The sequence below is a fragment of the Rhinolophus sinicus genome, chromosome 18, assembly GCF_057876585.1.
Source record: "Rhinolophus sinicus isolate RSI-liver-muscle chromosome 18, RSI-T2T, whole genome shotgun sequence".
NCBI classification, from domain to species: Eukaryota; Metazoa; Chordata; class Mammalia; order Chiroptera; family Rhinolophidae; genus Rhinolophus; species Rhinolophus sinicus.
This window is the reverse complement of record NC_142518.1, coordinates 26,459,071-26,472,015: the sequence shown is the minus strand read 5'-3', so window position 1 is coordinate 26,472,015 and position 12,945 is coordinate 26,459,071. Positions and strand designations below refer to the sequence as shown.

The 12,945-nt window shown below is 36.9% G+C and overlaps 1 pseudogene; it reads right to left on the bottom strand.

The window, feature by feature from the left end:
* Positions 1–11,779: 11,779 nt before the first annotated feature.
* LOC109435276 (ADP/ATP translocase 2 pseudogene) lies at positions 11,780–12,688 on the bottom strand (annotated as a pseudogene).
* Between the last annotated feature and the right edge of the window lie 257 nt (positions 12,689–12,945).

Here is a 12,945-nt window from a genome sequence, read left to right as displayed (position 1 = left end):
AGTAGATAGAGTCAGAACTTGATCAGGGATTGAGATTCACCACATGCAAAGTGTGTGTAATCATCTAATACAGATTTATCTCTTGCTACATAGTGCGCTCTTTACCTATATTTTGTAAATTTTTCCTATAACAGTATGAGATTGCTGTGTTCATACTGTTTTATGATGAAGAATCTGGGGCTTGGAATGCTAAGTACCAAACAGGGCCCAAGGAATCATTTTTGAGGTTATTGATGTGTTGATTGTCTGGACTGTGATAATGGCTTTACAGGTATACACATGTGCCAAAATTTTTCAGACTCTGTGTTTTAAAAACAGGCGTTTTACTTTATGTCAATTATGCCTCATAAAACCTGGAAAAAAACAAATGGAATGCATAATGTTGGAAACACAATGTTTCCAAGACTGCACTAACAGAAAACAGTACTTTATTCTTCTTACCTCTGAAATGTATGTTCTTAGTGGCCAAGCCAGGCCGTGGAGGATGGGGGAAGAAGTCACTGCCTTGCTGGAATGAAAGGAGATGGAGTGAAAAGGAAGGTGCACAGGCAGTTTGGTTTTCCTAGATTATTAGCATTTCCTCCTGATGTGCAAACCAACTTAAGGAGAAAATGAAGTCCTAACTCTGTTATTTTGATTCCAAGATGCCGTTTCATCTGCTCTGTCATTTGTTTCTGGGGATAGACATGCTGGCACTGTTGGCAGTTTCACCCCCAATGAGATCTCTTTTTTTTTCTTAATTAAACTTACAGGGGTGACATTGATTAGTAAAATTGTATAGGTTTCAAGTGTACAATTCTGTAATACATCATCTATATATCTCATTGTGTGTTCACCACCCAGAGTCAGTTCTCCTTCCATCACCATATATTTGATCCTTTTTCCCTCTTCTACCACTCTCCTCCCTTCTTACCCTCTGGTAACCACTAAGCAAACTGTTGTCCATGTCTATGAGTTTTTGTTTATTTGTTTGTCTTGTTCCTTTCAGTTTTATATCCCACATATCAGTGAACTCATATGTCTCTTGACTTTTTCTGTGTGACTTATTTCGCTTAGCATAATAATCTCAAGATCGATCCATGTTGTTGCAAATGCACTATTTCATATTTTCTTATGGCAAAGTAGTATTCCACTGTGTATATATACCACATCTTCTTTATCCAATCCTCTATCGAAGGAGATCTCTTCTCAAAGAGAAAACTCTGTGCTACAGCCACAGATCACAGCTCTACTATGGAGGCAGCTGTTAGCCAAAGAAGGTTGGCATGACTATCAGCTTTGGAAGAATCCAGAAGTAGTGCAAACTCAAAACCGCTAAGCTGTAACCTGTTAGGGCTCAGGTCTTATCACAGTTGTAACCCCAAAGCACATGTGGCGTGCAGTAGATGCTCAATAATTATGTTTGGAACAAATGATTGAATGACTCACCAATTCTAAAAATTTAAGTCCAATTGGCTCTTTTAACATTAAATTTACACTCCAAAGATATAGCACTATAGATATGGTACAATATTTGTTTTGAGAAAAGGTAGAGGTAAATATCTAAAATAAAGTGTGGAAATGATCTAAAGATTTCAATCACCTATGGTTCCCCTATGAGCTAAAATGACGTCATTTACCTCATAATCAACTTTTCTCTGCAACTGAATTTTGCAGTGACCCCTGGCTTTTATTAGGAGCTTTAGCAGACAAAAATAACATCACATTAGCTTTTAGCTTGCTCTGCTTGCTTTCCCACAAAACTCAGCTCATCATAACCTCTTTAGAGATAACGCTCCCATTTTGTAAATATTCACAATTAGTTATATATCCTTAGTTTACCAAGGAATAATAGAAGTTTTGTACACTCTAATACATTATACATTATAGGACATAAATCCAGTAAATCATGAGGTGTGCCAATATAATTTCAAAAATTAAGAAAACTTTTTTTTCTACTATCTCATTTTAAAACTGCTAGCTCAAATAAAAAGAGGAATTATTTTATTCCTTAATGATGGATACTTAGAGAAATTGAAATGCTATTTCTTCTCAGCAATTGGCCCAAGTTTCCCTTGTCACTTCTGTAGGTCACCATGTTTGTTTGTTAGATAATATTAATTCACTGAGTTTGGAGATCTGAGGCTTTTAAAACCTCTCTCTTAGCAGACAAGTTCAATCAGTATAAAAAGCACAATGAGGCATGGAATTATGTTACATTCTGCAGTAATATAATTTATTCCTTGAAACACCTAAAAATGAACAAATACATTTCTGAGGCACAAGAACGTGTATTTTACATTGTAGGCTAAGATTAATTTAGCATGACCAATAAGTTTCAAAATCATATTGGGAAAGTGCCTGTGTAAGGTGTCTTGGGTGTAAATCTTATAACATTATGAGGGAATAGAGGATACTATGGAGGAGGTAGCAAAATGGGACAGAAATCAAGGATTTCATCGTAAAGAACCCATTTCTATGAAATTAATGAGCTCCCTTTCTTTTTGGTCTATGCTGGGGAGATTTTGCCATTCTATGGGTTCTTTTGTTTTAAAAAATGTACGTATGGTACAGTTTGAACTTTTGATTGTTAAAAAAAGATAATTGAATTGTAAAAGTCTATAAAATTGCCTCTGTAATTTCTCTGAAGAAGGCTTAAAGTCTGTTTTTCTTTATTTGTTGTCTCAGTTGAATAATAACAATATTAGGCTTCTTTGCTTTTTTCCTTTGCCAATTTCCTGCAGTGAGATTCTTTCCAACTTAATTCTCTCATCTGTAATTAGCAGTAGATAACAACATCTTGATATTCTCTATGTCTCTCTGTTTTGCATAAGCAAAATGATGTGATTGACAATATGCATTTAATAATTCATTTAGGGAAATGTGAAATAATTTGCTTTATTTCCTGCCTGCCTTCCCTATGCTAACCCTCCTACCCCTTACCCAAGGGGAAAATTAAGGCAAAGATCATTCACTTTTGATGCTGAGGGGCTGCAATGTGTCCTGTGGAATGCAATTTTAGCTCTTAAGTAGACCATATTAGCATAGATGAAGCCATGGGAATGAGAAGGGAGGAAGGAAGGGGAAGGCAACTAAGAGAACCCACTTTGAAAGCACTGCAAATGAACTGCGGTGCTCTGAGTGTGTTTAATATAGCATCCTTGGTGCTGGAGTCACCAAGAGGTCGCTGAGGATGTGCAATAGGAAGTAGATTTACACCGCATGTGATGCTGATTAGAGAATAAGTTAGAAAAGAGGTAATTACAGGCTGAGGATGACAAGTTGACAACCACAACTGGGAATGCGCAAATGCACAGACAGTGTGCTAAGGCAGTGTCCCCACAGGCCAAGGCAGTGTCCCCACAGGCCAAGGCAGCTTTCCCACAGGCCAAGGCACAGAAACTCAAGGAACTCATCCCAACTCAAGCCTTTTGGGGCATGTCTTGAAGCCTAATCTTAGATCCAAACAAGTTGCCACAGTTCTATGTTTTCCTCTGGAATTACTTCTGCTGCATTAAACACAATCACACTTGACAAAGACCACGATTAAGCCAGCATTTCTAGCCTCTTGCTGAACAGCTGATTTTATTTCTCACCACTTATTTCAGTTGGCAGGTCCAACAAACAACTGAGTTAAAGAGGCCTGCCTGTGAAATTCATGAGGGAGCCTTGGGGGGTTTGCCCCTTCACCTTTCAACATCTGAGCAAATCATGCCTGTCTAGACTGAAGAGCGCCACATCAAGCTGCTTAAGAGGCTGTGTCTGCCACACTGAAAGAATCATGAGGAATTCTGGAGTTATGGTGAAATGAGCCCCATTTATAGCATCAGAATATGGAAAGGGAGGGCTTTGTTTTCTGCCTCAGGGAAAATGCTCACAATGACGTCAGGTCACCTCCTGCTCTAGTGTCCTTACTTCCCTCTAGTGTCCCAAGAGTGAGTCTCTGGTTTCTCTTCTATGAACTAGATTCCTCTCCTTTGTTCCCACCCAGTATTTTTTGCAACATTTTAATATTCACACTTTTACTAATATGTTTGGTTAGCACACGGCTTAGGAATTCATAGCATTGTTAACCTTTAAAAGTCTAATGTGGGTCTCTTTAAGACTAAATCTTTTTATTTGACTTTCACTTCCTAGAAGAAAAAAGTCTGTTAACATAGGAATCACACCAAGTATGAAAATATTAATTGTAACATATTTGTGAGATATAATATATGCATATATATCTTATAAGCTATACAAGATATGCATATAAATTATATAGTATAAGATATATAAATGTGATATATTTAGTATGTATACATAATATAGAGTAAATACAGAGGTTGCCAAAAAATGTATACACATTTTAAGAAAGGAAAAAAACTATTAAAATTATGCTGATGGTAACCACGTTGAGCACCTCTTGTAACTGCAGAAGTCAAACGTGACTTGTGTTCATCTTTTGTTATCGGTATATATTGAGTATTACAATTTCAATACAGTTTTTTCCTTTTTTAAAATGTGTATACATTTTTTGGTACCCTCTGTATGTAGTAGATGTATAATACATATATGTGATATATTTAGTATATATATATGTAAATATACACAAGAATCACATCATGTATGAAAATATTAATGATAAGATGTGTGTGAGGTATATGCATATGTATCTTATAAGCTATACAAGGTATGCATACATGTAAGGTCTATATTATAAAGTACATAAGATATATATGTATAAGATGTATATATATATGTGATATATTTAGTGTATATACATGTATGTAAATATGCACACACTTTGCTAAGTGTCTTGGATAAAAATAAAACACAGAATAAAGATTACCTCTTTGTTAAAGGAGTCTAAAAATTTATCTGGAAACGTGCATAAACACTACAATTGGGAATTGTATGACAGGGCATTATGAATGAAAACTAATTATTAGTAGAATAGTACACATTTTTCTGATGGTAACCACTTTGCCTTTGCGTATTCATATACTCATGGAAATATTGCTAACAGACTATCGTTTTTTAGAGGAGTGCGATAACCATGAATATTTTGCAAGTCATTTCTCAGTTTACTTAAGAACAAACAAGCACATCAAAGTAAAGGCATCTTTTGTCCCTCCCTACTTGGTGTAGCCATCAAACTTTTAAAACTAAGGTCTTCAAGACTTTTTCCAGAAGAAAACCTACTTTTCACTTCCCTGAAGGAGAAAAACTTACCAGGGAGTGGGGAAGGGAGCATAATTGCTGTGCGTAACCTGGAAGGGCATTGAGGTGACAGTGTCCTGAATTGGCTGGCTGTGGGAAAGGCCAAAAACAAGAATGTGGGATGCAAGGGTGCTGTGGTCATGTCTCCTGGAGTCACCCCATCTGTCTTAAAGAGTGAGCAAGTGGTCATAAGTAACCATCGGAAGGACATATTGTAGTGGGAGTTTATATTTCAGAAAAAAGGATGTCCTAGTCCTGTATTCTTCAGGTGATCCATTTATTATCTGATACTTAATGAAGTTTAGCAGGGAATATTGATCATGTTGACCCCCCAAAATCATACTATGGTTAATGTTAAACATAATATGTATTTTGCCAGCTTGGAGAAGATATATAAAATCTTTATTTTTTTTATTGTCTTAAAATATATGCAACATAAAATTTATCCCTTTATTGTTTTAGTAGTGGACAGGTCAGTAGTATTGTTGGAGGAAGTCATTGAGAGTACATGACTGCCATTTAACCCACAGGCTGGACCCAGGCTATTACCTGGGGGCTCCTCATTGCCTCCCCTGGCCTTGGAATGTACGTTCCACCCACCATTCCCACACTAGGAGCTGTTTCAGGAACTTGGCCTTGAGAGGAGAGTAAGGTGTTATTGAAACCATCTGGACTGAACTCCATTAAGGCCTTCTATATACACTTTAAGATGCTGACAGATGAGTGCAGAGATCTACTTGTCTTGCAGTCACCCAAGACAAACCTTGTTAAGTTCCCTTGCTTTTTAAACCTGCCACCTTACCAGTCCAGAGCGGTCTTCCTCTTCCTTTGGTCTCCCCTTGTCCTCTGTGTTATGGGGTGCCAGGTTGAGAACCAACAAGCATTAAGTACATTCACAGTGTTGTATAACCTTGAAACCAACAGTTAACACTAAAAGTGTTTCAGTATTAGATCGTAGAATTGAAAAATATAGCTATAGGCTTTACCTAAATGTTTCAGTTGCTTTAGTTGTCACGTAGCTTATAGTCAAAGATTAAGAAAGTATGTTAGTCATGTTCTGAAGGCCTGCCTGTAAAGCAAGCTCCAGGAAAAATGTTTAAAAGCACATTTCACTTGAAATAATAGAAAAAATATAGCTAGTTAAGCACAAAACAATGATAGATTAAACTATGGCAATGGTCACAGATGTCTAGTTTCTGCTTTTCGCTTTAAAGATAACTTCACTGACACACAGTTTTGAGATATTTTGCAGAATCTTGGTTCTTCCTGCCCAGCAACCCCTTGTGCTCACAATAGAATTTGAAGTTGCTGATGTACTGTTTCTTTGTCAAGTAGAAGGAGATAACTCCAGGGTCACCAGGAGAATTTATGAGGAATACATGCCTTTAAGATAATTGCGACCAGCTGCTGATGCCCAGAAGTCTGGTTGCACACAAAATGTTATCTGTGACTGAAGAAACGCAGACTTTCCCCTCTGTTCCCTAAAACTCCCCCTCTCTTACTCCCTAGCCACATAAAAACTCCTTACTCTGGCTTTTGGGGGAAGACAGATTTGAGAGATCCTACTTTCCGGTCCTCAGGCTTTGGCCAAATCCTATAATTCTTAATCTCCCAGCACTGGTATCTCAGTGTTTGCCTTACTAGCATATCAGGCACAAGAACCTGAATTTTGGGAAGTGGTTCATTAACAACCATAACCTCCTTCAATCTCCAGAGCTTTTTCAGCTTCCCAAACAAACTCTGTACCCGTTAAACAATAACCCCCTGTTTCTCCCTCCTGCCAGCCCTTGACAACTGGCACTCTAATTTCTATTTCTATAAATTTGACTACTCTAAGTACCTTCTATAAGTGGAATTATACAATATTTGTCCTTTTGTGTCTGAGTTATTTCTCTTAGTATAATGTATTATAGGCTCATCCATACTGTAGCACATGTAAGAATTTACTTCCTTTTAAAAAATGAATAATATTCATTATATGTATTTGGTTGGTGCAAAAGTAATTGCAGTTTTTGCAATTGTTTTTATCCTTTTGCACCAACCTAATATACACTGTTTATCCATTAATAACATTTGGGTTATTTTCACCTTTGGGCTATTGTGAATAATGCTGCAATGAACATTCTTTCACTCTATTAAATTTTAAATACAAATGAAAATTCCAATTTGTCATATAAAATAACAGGATTGATGTAAATTAAGTTCTTTTTCTTTGCTTGATTAATCATTGTTCAATTTGAATCTATTCTTTCAATGTTCACCCCATGAAGACATTAGGAACCATCTCTAAGAACGTAGACATATGTAGCTAAGTACTGTGTGTTAGACTTCCTGTATAATGGGTTTTCCAAATTAACTTGTTTCTGTAAGGATAAATAGTAAAAAAAAAAATGTGCTTATTTCAAGATTCCATCTGTAGTATTAAAACTCATCAATGACCACAGAAATTATTTAGGACTTACATTAACCAACAGAAGATTTCTCAGGATAGGAGTGAAAGGTATGAGAGCAGGTCAGAAAAATCTAGTTACTCTTCTGGCAGAACCAAGACAGAGCTAAAAAACTGCAGAAGGGAGAGGTGATCACCAAAGACCCTTAAAGAGAAATGGTCAGATCAATGTTACTGTTGATGAGATGGGCAAAAGATGATAATCAAAAATGGCAATAGATTTCCACCTCTATCCAAGATCTGTTAATGAGCTGGATTCATCCTCCTACATGGATGAACTAGAAAACACTGGCCAAAATATATGAAACAAATTTCTTAAGGTATTGAACATCAAGCAGTAAGGGATAGTGATCCCTGGACTTGGGAAACAAACTGGTTAATTTGACTGTTGATAAAATGGGCAGGGCAAAGGATGATATTGTCAAAAAAGTGGCATGAGATTTCAGAGGTTGGAATATGGGATAGGTCATGTGCTATCAAAAAAGATGGAGGCACTTATACAAGCAAGACTGGGAAGACAGATAAAGGGTAATGCTTTTTTAGTTTGGGTTTGTTTTCTTTTTTCCTGGGTTTTGTTTTTGTAAACTCCTGGGCACATTCTTCAAGTTTAGGAGTCAGATGGAGAGACCATCAAATCAATGCAATTTGAGGTCAAAGACCAGTAAATCCAGGCCCAGAAAAGACAAATTTAAAACTGATACAGAGACTGTTGACAACTGTACTTTTAAAAGGATATGAGTTCGGCAAGGAAGCTCAAACCAAAGCAACTGATTGTTAAAATGGGCTCATTTTCACTAGAGAGTCGTCAAAATGCATTTCATTCTATCTCATGCTAGGTCTTTATAACTCAAACTGTAGTGAAAGAGTGGCAATTGTCCACTGAGTTGAGGCAGTGAATAACACAGCTTGAATCCCAGCATGCCTTCAATGTCCCAAATAATAGAAGTGAAAAGCCGATGTTAAGAAAGAGTCCTCATTTGTTCTTGTTTGCAAGGTATTTTCTTCTTACCATTACCAGTGACCTAAGTAAGAAGAAATTTAACAAGCTATTAAAATTACTCAAATATTCCTACAAGAAAATTTCTTTAGTTTCAGCATGAACATATAGGCACCCCTTGCCACTAAATGTGCTCATGTCTTTATGGCTTTCATTTGTTCATTTATAGCTGGGATTTCTGCCAAGCTTTTAGTAAAATAAGACATGTTTATGACTAAGGCCGAATTTCACAGCTTCAAAAATACTTCAACTAGATACTTAAGAAACTTGATATCTGAAGCTAGATACCCGAGAAATATGCCTCTATGGAACTTGACAAGTGAAGATTTACTTTCTAACCTTTTAGTGTGTCCAGTGTGGGTATAGAAAGAGAGTCTGAGCTCAGGCTTGACAGCCGTGAACACTCCATGTCACAAAGGCCAGCATCAAGCTCTGCTATAACTACACTGGCTGGCTGGCCAGGACTGTCACAATAAAATCCCAGTGGCTTTCATGCTGCAGAATTTAGAATTTAAAGGCCATTTAAGAGAACGAACATCTGGAGAGAGTGGCACAGAGTATGCCAAGAATTCTAAGAACTTTTTTCTCTTTTAACTTTTCCACAGCCTTCATGAGACAGCAGTATGAAAAGAGCACTTCTAAGTTGGCCACAGGCTTTGGCCTGCGTGCTTTGGCAGGGAAGCAGTGCTGTTCTCTGAAGAGGACTTCGGTAAGTCATCCAACTAGGAATATATCTGATTGTCCTTTTTTTTTTTCTTCTTCTTTTGACCCAACAAAGAACAAATGGAGGTTCTTTGAAAAGGAAGTAAGAAGATGTGACTTCACTCTAAATGATGGAAGCATGTGAGTGTTTTGTTTTAAGCGGTAGTCTTCCTTAGCAAGTGAACCATAGATGACCTCTTAGAGAGTATAAAAATCAAGAGGCACCGGTGTTAAATTATCAAGAAAAATCAGTACCCCTGGTAGGGTTTATAAATGAGGTAAATGTTGCTTGGGAAGATGCGGCTATGAGAAAAGGAAAATTTAAGTAGAGACATGGGAATAGTAGTAGTTTTGTTAAGTGTCCATAGAGGTAGCTCGGATTTGTGGTGTTTCTTGGGCACCATCAGTACACTATGAAGGTTTAAAGAAAAGAACTGAGTATAAGCTTTGGAAGCCAAACAAACAAACAAACCAACAAGCAAACAAATGATTTAAAAAAGAGTACAGACATCTGTTTTTGCCGTGGTACCATTGAGCTTGCTGACTTAATGCAAATGACAGAACGTTGCTAGGCAATGCATGTCCCCATGCCAGTCAGGTAACTCTATAATTCTTTGTAGAGTACCTTTCTCTGCTTTCTGAGACTATGTCTTGTATTTTATTGTTCAAGGATGCATCATAATTCATTGCTGCATTTTTCTTTTCTTCTTTTTTTTTTAACCATTTAAGACTATAGTATCTGAAATTTATGGACTTTTCTTTTGAATTAACTGTGCATACTGTTGTCATAATTGGACTGTGAAGTCTCTTGGAAAGAAGATGGAGAGATGTAGATATCAGAGATGATTTTCAGAAGCTGATTAGGGAAATGGGGGTTAACACTGATGCTAATGCAATTTATGTGCAGATCTCCTCCGAACACATGTTTCTGGCATCCTCCAAGGTCACATGGTCTCCATATTGAAGAATTGGTCAATTTCATCTAAATAGTCACAATTATATGTGTAGAATTGTTCATCTATCCCCTAATTACCTTTTAGGTGCCTGCAGAGTCTTTAGTGATAGCCCTGTTTTATTCCTGATACTGGTATTAGATTGGTGCAAAAGTAATTGCGGTTTTTGCAATTCTTTTTAACCTTGAAAACTGCAATTAACTTTTGCACCAACCTAATAATTTGTCTCTTCTCTTTTTTCTTTATCATTTTTACTAGACATTTATCAATTGTATTGGTATTTTCAAAGAACCAGCACTTTATTTCATTGATGATCTGTATATTTTTTCTGTTTCAATTGTATTGATTGTTTTCTCTTATTTCATTGCTTCTGCTTGCTTTGGGTTTATTTTGTTCTTCCTTTTCTACTTTCTTTATGTGGGAGCTTAGATTATTGATCTGAAACTTTTCCTTTTTCCTAACATATGCATGCTGTGCTATCAGTTTCTATCTTGTCCCTGCTTTACCTGTGTCCCACAAATTTTGATATGTGGTATTTTCATTTTTATTTATTATTTTTTAAAATTTCACTTGGGATTTCTTCTTTGACTCATTGATTGTTTAAAAGTATGTTGTTTAGTTTCCGGGTATTTGGAGATTTTTCTGTTATATTTAGTTATTTTTCCTTTGATTCCATTCAGGCCAGAGAACACTCTCTGTATGACTTCAGTTCTTTTAAAATTATTGATCTTTGTTTTATGTCCCAAGATGTACTTTAGCTTGGTATATGTTTTATGGACACTTGCAATAAATCTGTATTCTGCTCTTGTTAGATGATCTATTCTATATGTATATTGAGTACTTCCTACTGTTTGATGGCATTGTTGAGTTGTATAGATTTGATAATGTTCTGTCTAGTTATTCAGTCAATGATTATGAAAGGGATATTGAAGTTTCAAACTATAATTGTGTATTTTTTATTTCTCCTTTCCATTTTATCAGTGTTTGCTACACATTTTTTGAAGTTCTGTTGTTTGGTACATGCACATTTAAGATGCCATTTCTTCTTAATAGATTGATCCTTTTATCATTATTTAATGTACCTCTTAATCTCTGGTTATTTTCTTTTCTCTGAAATGTCCTTTATCTGATGTTACTAAAATCATTCCTTCTTACCTTTAGTCAATATTTTCATGACATATCTTTTCCCATCTTTTTAGTTTCAATTTGTATCAAATTATCTTTGAAGTGAGTTTTTTTTTAAATATATATTTCAGATATTTTTTATTTATTCAAATTTATTGTTTATTAGGAATGATGGAAATAAAAAACATAATTGAATCCCATCATTATCATGATCATCATGGAAATGGCTTTAGGAGAAAACTGGTCAGATGAATCTTATTGCTTCCCATTTTCAACCAGTAAAATAGTTGCCATTGATAAATAGACAGCCAACAGTCTGTCAAGAATTCTCAAGGTATGTTCCATAATACAACATGCCTGTTCAAAGGGGAGGAAAAGACTAGGAAATAACTTATGTGAACTTCTTGATTTCATCATACAAGACAAGCACAAAAGCACCACCCATGCCTCTGAGAACATTGGACCATGCACCCTAAAAAAAGCTTTGCCTCTTTCCTCACGAGCAATCCTCCTCCAGCAGTTTAGTGTGCTTGTGTTCGTGATACCAGTTCCTTTGCTTCCTGACTGCGTCACCATGTGGCGGTGCACAGTGTCAAATGAATAAGAAGTCAACCCAGCCATCGCCATGATGGACTGTGCAATCATCCAGCTGATGCAGATGTGAGTATTCTTGGGATCTGGAAGCATTCCCTTTGCAGTGTCATAGCTACTGAAGTAGGCAGCTCGGTAGATAATTGTACCCTGCACAGATACATTAAAGCCTTGGTACAGGCCCTTAATTCCATCAGATTTGTAGAGTTTAACCAGGCAGTCACCTTTGAATTCCCTTTCAGCTCCAGCTTTGCCCACATCAGCTGCTAGACGGGTTCCGGCAAAATCAAGAGGATACACAAAACACAAGGAGGTGGCCCCAGCAGCACCACCTGATGCCAAATGCCCAGCAAAGTAGCGCCAGAACTGGGTTCTCTTGTCCACACCACCCAGTAAGATCTGCTTGTATTTATCTTTGAAGGCAAAGTTGAGAGCCTGGGTAGGGAAGTATCTGATGCCACTGGTCAGGTTATCACGCCAGAAGGACAGGACTCCCTGCTCCTTGGGGATATGAACCATGAAGTCTATAATGCCCTTGCATTGCTTATCTGTGGTGATTTGCTTACTGGCATGCTGCAATTGCAGCAGCAGTTTGACCTGCTCAATGGACACTACTGCCATCTTGGAGATGGCCACGGCCACTCCACCTACCAGGAAGTCCTTGGTGAAGGACACAGCGGCATCTGTCATATCGAAAGGAAAGAAGACACAGGCAACTGAAAGACTGGGCTAGGAACTAGCTGGGACTCCAGGCTCTGGGCTGAAGTGAGTTTCTTGTATTCAGCATTCAGCTGGGTCGTGTTTTTTAATCCACTGTAGCAATTTGTTTTCTTTAATTGGTTTATTTAGATCATTTATATTTAATGTAATGATTTTTATGGGAGGGCTTAAATGTAGCATTTTATTTTTTTAATTCCTCAGTTCATTCCATTTTCTATTTCTGTTTT